The 18,714-nt window shown below is 44.9% G+C and overlaps 1 protein-coding gene across 2 annotated transcripts in view; it reads left to right on the top strand.

Annotated features, from left to right (window-relative positions):
* Positions 1 to 4,003: 4,003 nt before the first annotated feature.
* The window catches only part of ELOVL7 (ELOVL fatty acid elongase 7), a 32,760-nt gene continuing 18,049 nt past the window's right edge, over positions 4,004 to 18,714 (top strand). Inside the window, exon 1 of one of the 2 annotated variants that reach the window (XM_082783994.1) lies at positions 4,004 to 4,107. The gene's annotated coding sequence lies outside the window, so the exon portion shown is untranslated. Of the gene's footprint in view, positions 4,108 to 8,489; positions 8,518 to 18,714 lie in introns of those variants that run through there. The other variant, XM_082783995.1, reaches the window with a different exon arrangement.

Below are 18,714 nucleotides of genomic sequence, written 5' to 3'. Positions count from 1 at the left end.
TGGAATACTCGTCAAGGCAGAATGGACTGTGTATTTGTTGTAATTAATGGTTAAGCTCCCTTTTCTGGTCCTTAGGTTTTGTCCATGCCTCAGAGACAGGCAGAGAAGGGGAAGACAAGCTGCTCTGCTGTTAGAAAGACTGCTATTTAGCAGTGTTCATGCAAAACTGTGTGAACACAGGCAGGAGAAATATGAGAACAAACGGGAAAAAAATAAATGGCTGGTCTTTGGGAGAGGGGGCAGGTGAGGTTTCAGTGACTACCCCAGAAGTTTTGTGGATGCCCATTTCTCTCTGTGCTGCTCAGTACCCTGATACAATACCTCCTGAGCCTTGACATCTCCTGCGTGTGACACAAATGGGGTAACCCAAGGCCTCTGGTTCCAAGGTCTTTTTTTAGTCCTGAACCCAGGTGTACCTCCTGCATAGTGCATGTGTACAACAAAATGTCTTGGAACTGGAAAAATTATTTGAAGCTTCTGCATGGACATAGAAAAAAAAGGAGCACTTTTCACTGGCAGCTCTGTCCCTCCTGGCCAGAGAAGACACAAACTCACAGAGCACAGCCTTATGGCCAAAATGACCAGGGAGGCACAACTCTTTGCACAGCTCCATGTCATCACACGCTGCTGGGACGTGGGTGAACGAGCTGCCACTTTTGTGTTCAGGCAAAATGCAAATCAGCAATTACTCAAGCCCACTCCTGGCAAAGATTTTGCTCTTATCCTTGCGGATGTTGCGCAGGACATAGCATGCCACAGTCATGTGCACAGCTAAGTCCTCACTAGCACCAAGAATTTCCCTAGGCTGCACCGTTTTATCTTCAGGTTGCCTAATCAACTCATTTGCTTCTAATAGTATAAAGCAAACTTTACATCAGGCAAAAATTCTCACTTTCATTTGGAGATGGCAATGTCTGTGCTAACAGTACTTTGTTATCAATCTTCCTGGTGCTCTGCATCCTTCTGGTGTATTCCAAGGTTATGTTCCTGCACCTGCATATTTTGGTCAGCAAAAACCTATTGAGCACTGGGCAGGTATTCTGCAGAATTAGCGTTCATTTTTTTGTCAAAGGCTTTTGTTTGTTTGTTTGTTTTTTGTTTTAAAATACGTGTTAGATTGTGTTGGCAGTCATGGAGCACTGCTCTCCTAAGGGAAGTTATTTTTCCAGATGTGTTTACATCCCCAGCTCACGGACGGATCTTTGGAAATGGCACGATGTCAGGACCAAGGTACAACAACCAGACCCCACAACCCTCCCACATCCTGAAAAGATCCCTTTGGCTTCCTCCGTGCAAGCTCCTGCAGAAGGCAATGTTTGCTGCCATCACTGTCAGGTACATACAGACAGGTAAATGAAAGAAGTAGCTATTCATTTCATGTAACAAAACAGTTGGTAGACAACATCTATATTCAAGATCTCAGTGGTGACAAGCTGTAAGGTGCTGCAAGGAAAGCTGTAAGGAAGGCCAGAGCTGGTGCCCAGCACAGACCCGAACGTGCACGGCTCTGCAGGCCAGGGCCCGGCCTGGGGACATTTGGGAAGGCTAAACGTGGTTTGGGCTGAGGGTTGGGTAGAAAGGGCCATTTTTCTCTGCAATGAACTGCAGGGAAAAGCTGAGAGTAGCTCCAGCTCCAGGCTGGTGCTGTTATGGAGCCCACTGAGGGCAGGTTTGGCTGCTGTGTTTCGGGGCACCTGTGCGAGTACGCGGGCAGAACAGGCGATATCTAGGAAAGCAAACAAGACCTGGTAACTTCTGCGAGTCTCTCCAAGATAGGTATGCAGATAGCTGCTGGTGTGCTCTGGGTGACTTCCTGGCTGCCTGACAGCTGTTCGTGCTCCAGCAGGCTCCCGGCGCTGGTGGAGAGCTGGAGGGAGCTCCTCCATCCTCCTGCTCCCCGGGCCCTCCTGCTCCAAATACGGCCTGGAGAGCACCCGTCTCCAGCAGCCTGGTGAAACACAATCTCACCCACAACATGACCACCCGAGCGTAGCGTATGAGCTCTTTGATTCTGGTAAGGCAACAAAGCAGGGAAAGGCACGGGGGAGACGTATGCATGACCAGCTTGGCTTGTCATGCAGCATGGAGGTGAGCCTTCAGCACCTCAGGACATCCATGGAGACGTTGCCGGTGCCTACTCTCATTTCCCTCTCACCCCATTGTAGGATGGCAAAGGCAGGGGACCTGAGCCACCACTTCTCTTGACAGGATAAGTGGTACAGCTTTCACGTGCTAAACGCTGAGAAAGCCGAGCTGCTGCAAGCTGCCTCTCTTGCAAATTAAATGCCTCTGACCTCTGGCGTGCCTGTGCTTTCTTCCTCTGTGCAGGGCACAGCCATCTCCTTCCTGTTGCCCTTCCCCTGCCCGTGTAACTGGATGTTAATCATTTACCTGCCGTGAGCAGGTCAACCATTATTCCTGTCCTCCCGACCCAATGTTTAGGACTACCTTTGCTCCTCACCGAAGGTGAGGCCGCTTGCTCTTGTTATCAGGCTCCGAAGAGAGCAGTAGCAGTTGTTCCTAACACTGCTGGCATCAAAAGTGCCGGAGCTTCTTGTTTGTATCTCATAATTGCTGTCAATATATTAATATTTTTTTTTTTCCATTAATGGCAGCAACCTTGTATCTGGAAGTCTCTGGGTGACCTACTTGCTTTTTATTATTATGTACCACAGTGTCCCATTTTGCCACAGCCAGGGCAGCCCTATCAGGCATGGGAAAGTAGATATTACAACACATGAGGAATATTAGTTGCTTGCTGAGCCATATAGCCGCATCCCTCTGGACAAGTCAAGACTTATTAGTCGCAACGCTCCCAAAAGCTCTGCCTGAGCAGGGACGTACGGTTCCTAAGGTCTGTTTGTAGTTCTTCTTGGCTGATGTCTAAAAAAAAAGAAGAAAAAGTTTTGAACCAAAAAATCAAGGAAAACTTCCCAAGTTCTGAACATTAAGGGATGGAGGGAGGAATGGGGTTGTTTAATTTGGTTTTGTGATTTTCCCCTCCTAGGTGAGACACGCAGTATTGCTCAATGGACTGTCATATTTCTACATATCCCTTTTGGCCAAACCCAATCTTATTATGATGCCCTCTCAAAAGTGCCAGGATTTCCTCACTTGTCATAATCTTAACAATTCCAAGAGGAGCATGAAGTAAACCCAAAACCTCAGGGTCTTCCTTTTAATCTCCAGCCTAATCAATTGCTCAGCAATGCAGAGCTTTTGTAGGATTTGTTACGAGTTGTTTCTCCATCTCCACCTCAGCACCTGGTTTTAGCCTTAACGTTTCCACAATTGCAAAAGGCTTCCTATGGTTATTCTGCCTTTTGCTGCCTCAGACTCCTAGTTTTGAATTGTTTGGTGTCCCCCAACTCAGAGGCCACTTCTGCATTTATACATTGTACTAGTTTAACACCATCCACTCTCAGCCCCTTCCTTTTATGCTTTTCCACAAGTTGCAAGAGGTGTTTGCCTCTTTCCTTCAGTTTTGCCATTATACCCTCTCCTTCCTCCAAGATTTTGCCTCTTATTTTGACTCAAGCTTTTACCTCCTTGCTATCTATCTCAAAACCTGTCAGTTACATATTTGTGGGCTGAATGACAGAAAAAAAAAAAAAAAAAAGGATCACCTACTTACACCCTGGAAATCTGGAAATTCCTCATCACCCCCCATTCTGCCCTTCACATCTGCGGATGGAAGTCATCGGGGAACATCACCTTCATCCCAATTAGGTCCTGAGAGAGGAAAATCTCTGTGTCCCGCAATATTTTGGGGAGGAAGATGTGGCTTGAGGTATTGGGCTGGAGCTGGGCGGTTTGGCTTAATTATTATTATTATTATTATTATTTTGTTATGTTTAACGCAGGCAACTGCCCTGTCTCCCCAGACCTCCTACTCTTCTTTCGGCATCCCGCTGCCTGCAGGAACGGAGCGGGAGGAGTCGGGGGCTGCCGGGGGCGAGGGGGGACGGCTCTGGGCGTGGCATGGGCGTGGCACTGGGCGTGGCGTGGGCGTGCCCCCCGCCGCGCGCCCTGTGGAGGCCCGTGCGCGGCGGCGCCCCGCAGTCCCGTCCGGCGGTGCGGGGACAGGTGTGGCCGCGCCGCTGCCGTGTGAGTGCGGGGGGCTCGGGGCTTTGGGGAGGTTTGAGGGGCTTGGGGGGAGTCCCACCGGCTCTGTGCTGAGGGTGGGACGGGACACGGGGTGGCTCCTACCCGCCTTGCCCCAAAATCACTGCTTGCTCCTCTCCTTCCCTCTGTCCGTCCGTCCCGGCTCCCTCCCCAGCCTCTCCCCGCGCTGTGCCGTCTCCTCCGGCTTCGCTCCGCGGTGCCGGCGCCCTCTGAGGCTCCCCCGAGCCCCCAGCCCTCCAAACTTCCCGGCCGTGCCCCCCGCTCCGAGCTCGTCGCCCCGTCTTGAGGAAGGAGCCGCGCCGGAGGTGAGGCAGGAGCACGGCCTCCGCCTTGCTCAGGAGGCTGCTCCGGGGCTGTTTTTCCCCAAAAAGTGCCCTTTTCCCAACCCCCGGAGCCACGAGCGGTGCCGGGCATCGAGGAATTGAGGACCCCCGCTCCGCAGGAGCAGCCCCGGGGGAGAGGTGTGCTCCACGTGCTTGGGAGGATCCCAAAATGTAGGGCTGGGAGGACGGCGTCCCGCCGCTTGGGAGTGGGGCGGCTCTGTCCGTCTGTCTGTCTGTCCGCCTGTCCCGCTGCCTCCCCCCGGCGGAGGGGGCTCTCCGGGCAGTGAGGGAGCGGGGCAGGGGGCTGCTGCCTCCTGGGCTCTGTGGGGTCGGCGGCATTTCGGCCGGGTTTCGGACCCCCCCATGCCGCGGATGAGGCTTTTTGGGCAAATCGGGAATCTTCCTCCCCGCTTTGCGCCCCAGACCCGGGAGCGGCTGTCCCTATGGGAGAAGCTCGGGCGGGTTTTTCTGGCTGCCGGGGCACGGCCGCCGCTCGTTTGCGTGTGCGAGGTGCTCCTGGGGGGCGGGAGCGCCTTGCACTTGCTTGGTGGCTTGGAGAAAGTGCAAGGAAAGACCCGAGGTGGGAAAACCCGGCTTAAAGTCCTCCTGGGTAGCCCCTCTGCCGCCCGAGCGGGGAACAGCAGGGCTTTTTGCGGCGTCTCGTTGCGGGGTGCCCTTCCATTACAGGCTCATTTTCGGGAGGAAGGAGGCAGGTTAGGGTGCAGGAAGAGATAGTCACCTTCCCGGGATGTGCCAGGGAAGGTGCCGCGGCGTTAGTCAAGGAAAACGCGTGACAAATAGGATTTGACTCGTTATGCGGCTCCCTAACGCCACAAAATGTCTATCAACTAATTGCATACCGGCAAAAGAGCTAATCAGGTACGTTTCTCTATCCTGACGTGACTCGGCTGTCTTTGCTGACTGTGCCGTGCCCTTCCTGGCTTTGTTTCTCTCACCCGCAGCAAACCAGGAAACTGGGAAACTTTTTTTTTTGACTTTTTTTTTTTTTTTTCCTCCTACCCTGTACTTCTGCTGCGCCACTCCCACGCCCAGCGGCGGGCAGGCAAAGGGAGCTGGATCCTGCCCTGCACCTTCCCCATCTCCCCTTCCCCATCTGCTGGCCAAATCCCCAAATCCCGGCCGTGCCAGGGCAGGGTCTGTGCCAGCTCCCCGCCGGCTTGTCCCGGAGCAGACAGAGGACAGGACCTCTTGTAAAACACGTATGGCGAGTGTCTGTGGCAGGCGGGGATGAATGGAAGGGCTGGCGTCGTCCTCAGAGGTGCAGCCTGATTCTGCAAAGATAATTTCACAGCTTGGCGTTGGTATTGGTTTCAGGCTAGGGGATGTCTGCAGCACTGAGCTGCTTCCCAAATCCTGTGCAGCTGTGAAGGGAGAAGTGCCCCTTCTGTCTTGCTACCTGTCCCTTGTACCCCTGTCCCTTGCAGCAGCTTTTGTCCTGCTCTTCTCTCCTGAACTCACAGCAGGTGATACTCACAGGTGCGCTTTTTCATCTCTTTCCCCATTCCCCAAGAACACTTTAAGTTTGAAGGCCTGACATACTTGGTTACCTTTTTCTCTATTACAATTTATACTTCAAAAAGCAGTTCTGAACATTAAGGAGGAAGCTGATCTGTTTGGGAGCCCAGCACTGAGAGACTTGCAGAGAACCTATAGCTTAAAAAGAGTTAAAGTATATAAGAAAAGAAAAACCGTCATGGTTTGCTTTGAGATTTAATACTCATCCCTTTCTGCTCGCTTAAATTTACTTTAAATACTATTTCAGAGGTGGGTGGTTGTGCAGGGCTATGGAGCCCCTGCAGGTGCTTTTCTGTGGTACCCGGGCTAAGTGCTGCAGCTACAGAGGGCAAATGCAGCCTAAATGGTGAAAAGTGAACATTTTCCTACTTGAAAATATTGGAATATTTGAACAAAAACATTAACAAAATAAATAATTCATTTTTTAGGTTTGATTGTACTTTTTTTTTAAGTAGTTCCTTTAAAAGGCAAGAAAATGAAAGCTAAAAAGAGACACACAGTGCAATTTTGTCCTGCAGAGCCTGTTCAATTGCCATGTTCAATTTACAAGAAGTTTTGCGAAGTAGCAGATGATGTAGCAGTTAAGAGTTTTTCTATCTTTCTGATACTTGGGTGAAATCTCAGAAGTAATAGGGATTACTTCAGCAGATATTAAATATGAAAGTTTAGCCTAAGGAGAGACACCAGAGGAACTCAGATGTCTCTTTTCTTTACCTGTCTTTGGTTTCAGTGTTGAAGTGTTCAGGCCATTGAATAGTGCAGGGTTCCCCCCCCCCCTAAAATCATGTAGTAAAATGCTTACCGTGTGTTTGTCGGTGTGTATTTTTTTTTCCTTGTGTCTTTTGCTACTTATGCTCTGTTTATGGTGGTTACAGAAAACTCTTTATTACTTAAGATGTTGACTAGAGAAGACCTGTAAGCAGTTCATAGATTGGATAATGTGAACAGAATACTGAATTTAGAGCAGCACAGGTGTAAACAGGGCCTTGTTATCTTGGTACTGTGGGAGAATCAGAGGAACCAGGTTTTTAGCTTTGAAATCCAAAGCTTGCACAGAACTCTCATCTCTTGTAAACTACCACTCACAGAGCCTATCCAGCCCAAAGTAAGCTCCGGGTGCCACTCACAGAGTAGCACGGATGTCACAGGGAGGATGAATTCAGGTGGCAATAAATAAACTCAGTGAGTCATCGTATCTGCCAGGAGCAATGGTATTCGGATTGCTCCTCTCCACCGTGTCAGGGCCGTGTTACTCATCATGGTAAAAGCAGCGAATGCTGACTCTTATCTCCCCTCACCTAACCATGCCACCTCCACCTCCTGCTGCAGTTGCACCATCCGTTCTTCTATCCTAAGTGCTTTTGACCCTTGGAGAGGACCGGTGCTGAACTATTCTGATGAACTCTTCTAGGTTAAAAATAGCTTTCTTTTTTCTTTCTTTTCCTGTGGCCTTGCCCCCCCCGCCCTTGATGTGCTTCCCAATCTGTTTTATTACGCAGTGAGAAAAACAGTTGTTCCAGTGTGAGTAAAGAGTGACGTGGGATTAGGAGTGAGTAATGGGGGTAGAAGTTGATTAAGCTGACATTGGTCCCATTTAAACCACTCTTTAATTGAAAACTTACCCTGTAAACAGCCAGAGTTGCTGTGCTCAAGAGAAGCTTCTTGTCGCAGCTTTCTGAATTCCTGTGTGTTCCCTGTGGGCGTTTAATTGTATTGTGAATTCTTTGTAGTCGGGATTATCTTTTATATTGATACGGTGCCTTGCACACTGGGCCCGGTGCCTGGAGCCTCTATTCAAAATCTTTTTTTTTTTTAAAGCAGTACCTCACCAAAGGGGTGTGAATGTGGTTATAAATCTGCATGGTGTGCTTTTAAAACACATGCAAACAAATACTACGTACAGTGAAAAAAGTTAGTAACTTTCTCTAGGCTTCTCCTGGGTGGAAGCTGAAGAAACCCCTGCTATCCCAGGGGCTGTACGCTGGACTTACGGGTATGTCTGAGATAAAAACATAGCTCACCAAGAATAACTCTGTTCCTTTTATTCTTTTGTTGCCCAGCAAAAGGAGGAGACAACTTCTGCTGGGGTTTGAAACACAAAGATCTGTCTGTTGATTTGGAAATAATTTGCATTGTATCATCAATCCCAAAATGGCTTAAAACAAAGTCACAAAAGCCTGATTCAATGCTTCTCTGTATGCTCTTAGAGTATGGGTCCATTTAACGTTGGTACTCTTCCCTTTCTTTCAGGAAAGTTATCTGAGGTGACAACTATTTGATTTTTTTTATTATTATTATTTTTTTTTTCTGATCATTTACAAGGTAAAGTGCCTGGAACATGTTTCTAGTGTTTGAAGCTGATGTTGTGTGATGTATACCAGAGCAGAGTGCAAGGTGACCAGAATGAAGAAACTCCTTGATTTAGAGCTGCTGCTGCTGTTGGAGGAGAAAATATCTTTTGGAGTGGGGAAAAATGTTTCTGCTCAGTAAAGTTTTGAAATACAATCTTTTTTCATATGTCTGTCTTTTTATGGTAAGGACTTAACAGGTAGTATTTTCACTTGTTTTCTTTTGGTAAAATGTTTCTAGTTTTCTTTTTAATTAAAAGGTATTGGCTGAAGTGTCAAGAATATCAGAGTTGTAGGTCAGATATGCTCATTTATTCTGTTAAGCAGATACTGTGGTATTTGTTTGCCCTGTGGTGTTATGAATAGATAGGGATGGACTACATAGAAATGTCTATTGTCTGTTCAAAGCAGTAGTAGCTCATAATGTTGCCTTCTCCTGTAAAGGTGAAAATTACTTATGTCCAGATACATTGCAATAGAATAGTGTATTTCACAGTGTTTACATTTACGTCATCCATGACAATCCCTTTTTTATTTGCTTGGATGTACAGTTGGAAATATCTGGATTGAATTACATTCTTTAATCGCTTTTGTACTCAGAGTTCTGTGGCTTGTCTTTCTGTACTGAAATAAAAGGCTCATTTTTGAGACTTCTAACTGTACAGAATGGGCCTGACAAGCTTTTAATTAAATTACAGTAATGCATTTAGGAAGTGCCCTGTCCACCCTTATCACTCATGACAAGATGTATGAAAGACTATGTACAAAAGCCAAAAGAGTGATGTAGTAAGTGAGGTGTTGATCACCAACTTTGAAATTAAACCTTTCACAAAACTGTTTTTGAGCCATGTTTCATGGGACTTTATTATAGATGCTAATTCCCTCTGCCTCTTGTATTACTGCTGTGGTGCCAACAACTTCGTTTCTGTAGCACCTTTTGTTCTGCAATAAGCTGAGTTGTTACAGGAGGCTGAGTTTGTTTTTCCATGAAGAAGTAATAAAACTGTAAAGAATGGCTGTAAATCGTTTTACGCATAGCTCTGGTGGTCAAGAAGTCCTCTCATTTTAAGTTCTAACCAAAAGCACAACTGCTATATTTTGGAGGAGGGAGAAAGCTGAGAGGAGGGAGTACAGAAGTTATAAGCTGTTAAAGGTCTCCTTGCCTCCCTTCAACAACTCCTTTCATGAATGCCTGAAATGTCATGGAGTAAGAAGTTCCCCATCCGAGTTTCATGTTATCCTGAAACTGCTCCCCAAAATCTAATCAGTCCATTGGCCTGAGGGAGTTCTGAGTTGATCTGGAGTTCTTCCCAATTCATTGAAAGGAAGCTGCTACTGTATTTTAAAACTAAACAGCTTAGGTGCTCCATTTGACCTACATTTAAAGTTATTGAATGGAAAACTGCCTCTGGACCTGTGGGGATTGTGCAGTTTGGTGTTCTGTAGACACTTCATTTGTGTCCTTGAGGAGTGTACTTTCATGTCACCCAAGGTGTTGGAGCATCAGACAAAGCTTAACTGAACCAAAACAGGCTTGTGGTAAGAAAGGGAGCTGCTTTTACAGATGGTGAAGTTGTGTGACCTTGGCTCATCTGTTGAGAAAACAGCTGTGTGAAGAGGTCTGGTCCTCCACCCATCAGAGGGAAGGCATCTCACTGTGTGGACCCAGTCAGCTGGATGAACCTGCAGCTGCATCGTGTGTGTGGAGCGCAGTGAGCGTGGGTGAAAGCAAATTCCTTGGTTTGAGTGTTAACAGTGAAATCATCTGGAGGTGAGGTAGAAGAGACAAACCACTGTCTTTAGAAACCTGCTTGAGTGACGAGGGTTGTGGTGTTGCTCTAGGTTCAGGCAGTGGTGTGTGGCCTGGTAGTTTTGCATGGTAACTGGAATACTGAGCTGGCACCATCACTTCAGTTTTGTTCACAGCTTTGCTGTGCCAACAAGTGAAAAAAGTGCTGCTTTTTCTCTAGTGACCTGCCGTCTGCTCTGCACAGAGAATAAACCAAACACGCTGACCTCCTCCACAGAACGCTGAAACCTCTACCTGAAAAATGCCATTTCAGACGTTTTTTGGTAACAGAAATGTGTAGATATAAGCTCATTCTTTCTACTGGAGACGTTCCAGCTTTCCTCTCCTTTCCTGCTGTTGCATGCTGAGTGTTTCTCATGTGCTGTTGTTTTACAGGAACGTCAGTATTAGTCTGAGTACTCTGCTTCTTGCCAAGCTTCTGCACTGAAAGTATTATTGTCTCCTGCGTTATTCTAATGTGGCACGTCCACTGCCTAATGCACTTTGTTGATGGACTTTTTAAAATTTTTTTTCTTGAGCTATTTGTATTTGGCAATCTTTCAGGATCAGAAACAGGGGAAAAATAAGTGTGGTTGATATGGCCTGGTTCATCCCTACCCACCGTCTAGCTGAGCTGATCTATTTTAAACTCTAGCCATGTGTCATGGTCCTGGGTGGTCTCTGAGTGTTTGGGAAGATGATAAAAACTGCATTCTGCTGTGGTAGTGGAAAATGCTGATAGAAGGTGGAAAATATTCAGTATCTCTCCCAGGTGGAATTGTGCATTACAGCACACCTGTGATAAACCTGTCCGGTAATGTGGTGTTTCATTCTGTTCTTTTGTGAAGTTATTAATCAGTGTTAAACTAATTTGAAGACACTCCAGCCTAACAATGCTGTTTCATACACTCTTCCTGAAAGTGCAATATACTGAAGACTTTAAAGTTTCTATTAGCACAGCAAGTAAGATCTAAGTAACTAGATCTGGGGCAAAAGTCACCCGTCACAACTCTGTCATGTCATTAACATATTTTGCCCATAATATCAGCCTCTACTTGACATTTGGTGTTGTGCACACTACTGCATATTTTTTGCTTGGAAGTAGAACAAAAAAGCTCATATCCATTTGAACCTGAATTTTATTCAAAATATCTGATTTCTAAAAATGTTTTAAGATTCCCTTTGCTAAGAAGCCAGTTAATATTTTTAGCTGATGGAGAGACTTGTTTCCATGTAAACTTTTGAGGGTAGGTTGTCTTCTGGCTACTGTCCCACACAGCGTTGCTTTGCCCTTTTCCTTTTTTCTCCATAGGCTGTCCACTTCTCTGATTCATCTGGACTGGATGTTTCCTCTCTGTAATACTAGTAGGCAGCTGTGAATGCCTCCGCTCCATACTTCTAATTGAGTCCTGACCAACAGCTCTTTCACAGGAACCCTTTGGATGCCCAGCACATCTGTAGTCCTTTGAAAGTTACCTGCACAGCAAGTGTAGAAGTTTTTCTAGAATTGCTCTTAATGCCAAGCCAAAACGAAGGTGCTCCCTTTCTTTTACGCATGTCCCGTGTCCAACCTCTGGGAAACTGGATAACCTTGTAAGGGGTGCAGTCACCTCAAAAGGGAAAGGTGCTGTGGAAAGCTATTGACCAAGCCGTACTGCAAGCAGCATCCAAGACTGCCTGGGTGGAACCCAGAAGCTTATTCAGATTTCAAACGGTATCAAGTGGGAGTTTATAAAAATACTTGTTTCCGTCTTTTCACCCTTGGACTAAAAGTATAATAAGCACTGTACTATCTCGACAGCGTCTTTCTTGACTATAGGGTGAGTCTGCAGGGTCACTTCCTCCAGCTGTCCCTGACGTTTGGGCATCCCTTTGCCTTCTGTTCTCCACCCCTCTGTGATTCCTCCCTTGAGGACAGAATACAGCAAGTGCTGGCTGGGAAACGTCTGGCTTTTTTGTAAGGCATTTCCACATCAAATCAATTTCTAAAGCTGTATTGCACTCCTGCGTGAACTCTGATCAAGTGTAAACCAATTCTTTACTTTTTTTTTTTCAAGTGGAGATCTTTGGGGTGTAGATGAAAAACAGGGCTGCTAGGAGAAACTAGAAGTCTGTTCATGTTCTTACTGCTTTGCTTGGTTATTCTGACTGAGAGGCCTGAATCTCCAAGCAACAGCATAATGTGGCTTCATGGGTTGCCTGACACTAATACTTCTGATTATGTTTTGTGCTGATTAACTAAACCTTTCATCATGCTGAAGAATGTTGATTTAAAAAACAAATGAACAGAAGAGAAGGCCTTTATATCTCATTGCACATCCCTTGATGATTTGGGACTGCATCTCTGTAAATCATCACCACTGCACTGGAAAGATTTAGGATGTGGCCATACAGTAACTTCCTGGAGCACTCCAGAAAGTACATTCACAACATCAGCTGATGTGCCAAGAATGAACTTGTGAGCAGCAGCTCTTTTTTAATGACAATGACAGCAGACTTCCGTGTTCCGATACTTTAGTTTAAAAACAATGCTGAGCACAGATTTCCTTTAAAGTGGCTCCTCCAAAAATGGCCCTAAAATCCCTGCCATCTCCTCTCAGTGCTCAGCAGCCTGTGTCATGCTTCCCAGGGCTGGCGGCTGTGCTGCGTGCATCGCAGCAGAAGGTTGTGGACACAGCTGGTCCCAGCTTTCTTTTGGAAGAGCCTGCTAGGGAGGATGCAGTTGCTGATGTTTACAGTGTGCAACAGCGTGTCCGCTATGCTGCATAGTAGGTTTTTTTTTTTTTTTTCCAAGGGTGGGTGGATAGGGAGGGTGTCAGTTCTAGGTCATACGCCTTTAAAATTTATGCCTGCCTAGTGCAGTGCAAGCAACATTGGAGCAGAAGGAATGCATTATTTTCCTGCCGAGGATATCAGCTTAGGACTCGAGGGTGGGTAAGTTGAGCAAGTGCAAGGCAGTGGGAAACAATGGTAAAGGAAATTAGCCCATGTCAGCATGAAAGAGTGGTGTGGGAGCAACTCAGCTTCTGAGAATTGCTGCATTAAAGGGTGAACAAAATAATGTGTTGCAATTCCACACCGGTGTTATCAGTGTTGCTGCTTACTAATATTCTGAACCCAGCAAGATTGCAGGCGGTGCAATAGAAGTTCCATAAATCGGCAGTGACTCTGCATCATGTCATCTGAGGTGACAGTAACTGAGCTGAGTGTGTACTATAGGTAAGATATGATTGTAGAAAAATACTTCTTCATTCAGTATTGATGAACATTTTTCACTTTATTTGCTTGCTTCTTTCTTAAGTACTATGTTTTTAAGGTAACTATATATATATTTTAAGGTAACTATATATATATATATACACATATATATTTGTCTCCTCTTCCCATGAATCTCCTTTCTGCTGTATTTTCATATTACAAAAGACAGTACAGCGTCCCCATCTTTGCCTACCATGGATGGAAATTTATAGTCTGTTTTTCTTCTCTATTGATTTTCAATTTCTGCATTGTTGAATAGCTACAGGTACATTGCCATTGATTATTTGGTTACAAAATGTCAATGGAAACAAGGCTTGTCTGCTTTTATTTTCCATTGGTATTAGCTAGATTCACAATATGTTACCTGTGTAACAAATCTCATTCCCAGATGTTTTAAGGAGTCTGCTCTGCAAGATGAACTCTAGTACTACATCTCTTGCCTCTATTTGATCAGCTTTGGTGGAGTCCTCCCCACAATGACTACTTAATGACAATATACATGTATGTCATGGTTCTGTGAAATAATGGGTGAACATAAACTAAGTTTTCTACCCGTTCTTGGTAGCAAACTGCTTATATTGTAATTAATTGGACACAGAATATTCTCATGCAATTCACCTGTTAACTCTTAATGAGGATAGAAGATGTGATGGAGCCAACCCAGTGGCTCAGCTTGCAGCTGAAGGAAGGGGATGGTCTCACTCTTATCTCTCTTCATATTTTCACAAGTAACTTTAAGGTAGGTACAGGCAATGTTGCTCATAACAGGACCAAATTCTAAACCATCCTACATGGAGGTTTAAGACTGATGCAGACTTTGTGCAATGGTATAACACAGGAGAAGTAGGGAGATCTTTAGACTGAACATAAATGTGGCAACATTAGCTGAGTCTGTTTTGCTTATGGCCTGCCCATTCCCAGGGTACGTTAATAAGGTATTGAGGACTGTTATGAGGATGCTTCTACCTACGTTCTGAATGCTTTGCCCTAAGAATGGGTGTCTGGTAGAAAGCTGAAAAGGTTCTTATCAAAGCAATCAAATAATTGTAGTGTATACTCAAAACAAGAGATTTTCATCATCACAATGAGAGAAAATTAAATGCCATTAACCCTGTTTTGTGGATGCATCCACAAAGTCCTTTCATTCTTAGTCTTCTAAAATGTGAACTTTTGATGTCATGAGACACCATTTTCATTCTTGGGATTTAGGTAGCACTTCCACTCCCACTACCTTTACAGAACTCATCTATAAATTGTTTATTGAAAGTAAAGTATTTCTTATACAGGCTAAAAACAAACAAAAACGCACTGCAGCTTAAATATCACTTCTTAGCCCTCAAACTGTGCTGATCTATATTGCAGTTTGCTTGGTTACTAACAATGTGTACATGCTTTAGAAATACCACAGTTACAAATACTTTCATGTATCTGTCAGAATTATCCCTACTCCAGAACAAAGAAGCCCAGAAGGGGTAAAAGCTGTGGGTTATGAAGACACCGACTTGTAGAGGAATTAAGGGGTTGCACAGGGCGCATGTGCCTGTGCTGCCCATCTAAACATAACAGATTGCCTTACCGCTGCCTTGTCCCCTGGTTCTCGCTTTGTGAAAGCCTGCTTAACGTGACACTAAGCCTAGCTGATCTTCAAATAAAAATTAAAACATACAACCAGAAAACTTTCTGTAGTAATTAGCAAGGAGGAAAAAGGAGGAGCTATTAAGTCCTTTGCATAAGCAGGAGATTAACCTGAGTCGGATATGGCCCAAATACTAAATGAATAATTTGCCAGAGGTTTTTGATAAGGGTAATGGTGTGTCATTATCTAATGGAAATGCGTTTGCATTAATACAAATATTACGTCACAGGCAAACCTTATTTTGACTTCTAGGTGAAAGTTGTCATGGGATGCGTGTCATGGCGCTCACTGTGCAGGCGGGATTAGGTGACTTTGTGAGCTGCTGTCACCCTGCTGGCATGAAATCCAAGGGAGCCAAGTGCAAGTCATATACTGGCAGACCAACAAAAAGAGCTCCTGCAGTAATCCAGGTGCAGGAGCCTCTCAGCAGCATGCAGGTAGGCAGATGAGGCTAGCTGAAGGCAGAGTGGCTGACATACCAGTACTCAAAGGATTTTGGTAAAGCCAGGGGACCACCAATAACTAGTTAAAATTCTAGCAGCTTTGACTCAGTTTATGTTTTTGCCTTTCTCTGAAACGGTGGGAATGTGAGGATTAAAAACTGAGGTAGATATACTGGTGTGTGGTTTATGGTGGTTGTTTCACAAGTGAAACTGGAAATCCTTTCAGGATCCAGCCCAGTGCCTTTCTCATACTTGAGTTAAATTGATAACTGAGTTCAGACTCGTAAGGAAACTTCCTCCCAGGCTACATTTGCATGGACTGTTTGGTCCTAGAGGGCCTAGGATTAGTTCCTAGGATTGCTTTCAGTTGCATCACCAGGTAATTTAACATATCTGTGATGCCCAATCCTTTGCTGCCATGGTGTAGCACAAAGTCGTTCTTGTTGCTTCAGTTCGTGTGTTGTGAAGTACTCCTTGTGCATGTGATGGACAGAGTGACGGCTTGCCGAGGTGCAGTGCGTGCACATCTTAACTAACGATCTGGCACATGATTGTCTATGGTTTTGCAGGCAGGACCAGACATGATGATCCGGTGATTTCATCATCAGCTTAAATGTCTGTGACAGGGCTGCAGCTCCCACCTTTCCACCTTCCTGCAGCTCCCAGCTCAGGTGTCTTGCTGCTTCCTTTGCATGAGCTCCCTCTGAGCCACTGCGCTGACCGAAAAAGGAACTTTTTCCCCAAGATTGTGATTTCATTTGGGTCAGTGAGCTGCTGTGGCTTATCCTGCAGCTGCCTGGGGACCAGGACCATCAGTAGGGCTGCCATGGGACTGCACACTGGGGGTCCCTATTCAGCAGTCACTGGTCACTGGATCAGCGTATGTGGACCAGGAGGATTCCTGTTTGATATCAGCTGGGAGCAGGCACAAAATGGGGCTGTAATCATTCCCAGTGAAGAACCTGACACAGTTCCCATAGGGAGAAGCTTTTCTGTGCCCATTAGCAATCAGCCTTGCATGAAGCCTGCAGTATCCATTCTTTTAACACATTGCGTGCGGGCATGGAAGGAAATACAAACTGGTTTTTATTTTACCCAGCATCAGAATGGGAAATCCAGTAGGCTGACAGGAAGAAAAAAAAAACAAAAAAACACCAGTATGTAATGTGGTTGAAATGAACTGTTTTCACTAGTTCTGCTGCCTACAGACTACTTTACTTGTGTAGGTAAATTGTAGTTTTGATGCTAGTTTAAAAAGGAAAGCATTAAATAAAGAGGTGCCATACAACGAATTCAATAAGGGTGACAATACAGGTTAAGTATTCTTTTACTGAATATGGCTGGTGTGGGAATTTACAAGCAGATATTCTAATGCAGTTTCTAAACCTCTTTCATCTATTTTTAAGATGTCCGCATTATTTCCAAAGGGATTTACATGTATTTGGAAATATGCTTTTCCCTCACCAATGTCTACTGGAGGTGGTTGATGCACACTAAGGAGTAATTTTTATTTTAGAATGGGCTGGCTTCAGAGACGAAGCTTGAAATTTAATCAAGGTAACATTTAACTAATACATCTCCAAAAACCTGGAAATTTCCTTAAATCCCTCTGTTAAACAGAGTTGTAACTCACTTGAGCACTGCCATCTGACAGGAACAGTGCTTACAAGCAATATTAATGACAACAAAAAGGCCGCTTAATGCTAAGCAGGATGTTACCAGCCTACCTGGGAGATGAAACTTCCCCAAAATGCCCTCTTTAGTTGAGAAAAGGCATAAAGAATCAGGAAGGTCACAGAAACTTTTCTCAGGAAAATCTGTAACATCAGGTGATATACAACTTTGTGGCAGAATATAGGTGAGTAACCAATCTGATGTAATAGGCATTTTGTACTTGTTTGCAGCCTGGCATAAGGGAGTAAAGCAGTTAAAATAACTGCAATTATGTAACAACACAACCTTGGGAAATAGGAAGGGCAGAGCTGATATTTCCCAGGTAAAGCCAAAGATATGATCTGTGAAATGTTCTGGTTTAATTACCCTGTGAACTTCAAAAGCAAAATTAACAATGGTATATTAAATGATTCTGAAGCATTAGTGTTTCATAATTATGCCTGAATGTGTCACCCAGTGTTACTGTCACTTCTTGTGCTATCATTTTGAAATCAGACCAGCGTGGGTCAGTGTTCTTTCCATCTTCCTGCAGGGTCTGTAGGACGGGGGTCCTGCCATCATTACCTGCTGGATGTGTCAAGGGGGTAACACTCCAGAAACTTTGTTTCTGACATCTGACTTGGGTGAAAATTACCCCACTGAAGATTGTACTTTATCAGATTTTCATGTCTTTTGCTAAGAGGTCCCTGTAAAACTAGGGCCCTTTTTACCAGAGCCTGTAGGACAAGGGGCTTTAAACTAGAAGAGGATAGGTTTAGATTAGATATAAGGAGGAAATTCTTCACTCAGAGGGTGGTGAGGCCCTGGCACAGGTTGCTCACAGAAACTGTGGATGCCCCATCCCTGGAGGTGCTCAAGGCCAGGCTGGATGGGGCAGCCTGGTCTGGTGGGAGGTGTCCCTGCCTATGTCAGGGGGCTGGAACTGGTTTGTCTTTAAGGTCCCTTCCAACCCAAACCATTCTGTGATTCTAAGTAGTATCTCTGTCTTTCTAATAGCAAGTTTTTCTCTGTGAAGAGAAAGTCTTGCCTTAATATTAATTAATTAAATTAATTAAGAAGATGGTTTATGGAGTGACAAAGCTGATGTTAGATTCCCAGTGGTATTATTTCATTTTGCTTGGTTCTGTCAAGCTCTTCTGCTTGCTGCATTTGTTTAGTAGCCATCAGTGTAAAGCATTGCTTGTAAAATTACTGTTTAAAAGCAAATCTCAATATGTTTTAATATTTAAAAACTACGTAGGGGGAATAAATAAGCAGAAAGAATGGCAAATATCTTTCATGTGGGTTAAACCAAGGAATGCTAGAAGCTTGTTGTTCTCATTTAAAAATAAAGAATGTGTGAGGCATACCAGTAATTCCTATTACAAGAATCACTAATGTTTTTTGCATAGTAACAAAACTTGTAACAGCTTAATAACTACCACTTGTCATCTTGTGGCATTCTCATACGGTTTGCTAAGGTATGTGGCATTTTTGGATGAAAATGCACATTCTTGGCTGGTGTAAGTGATCTTATGTACCCCTCCCTCTCCAGTAAAGGTAATGGTCACACTTGAAATTGGTTCTGCAAAGCTGTGTGCCT

This window comes from Aythya marila, assembly GCF_965140915.1.
Source record: "Aythya marila genome assembly, chromosome: Z".
Classification (NCBI taxonomy): domain Eukaryota; kingdom Metazoa; phylum Chordata; class Aves; order Anseriformes; family Anatidae; genus Aythya; species Aythya marila.
The sequence above is the reverse complement of the archived record's forward strand: the minus strand, read 5'-3'. Positions and strand labels throughout refer to the sequence as shown.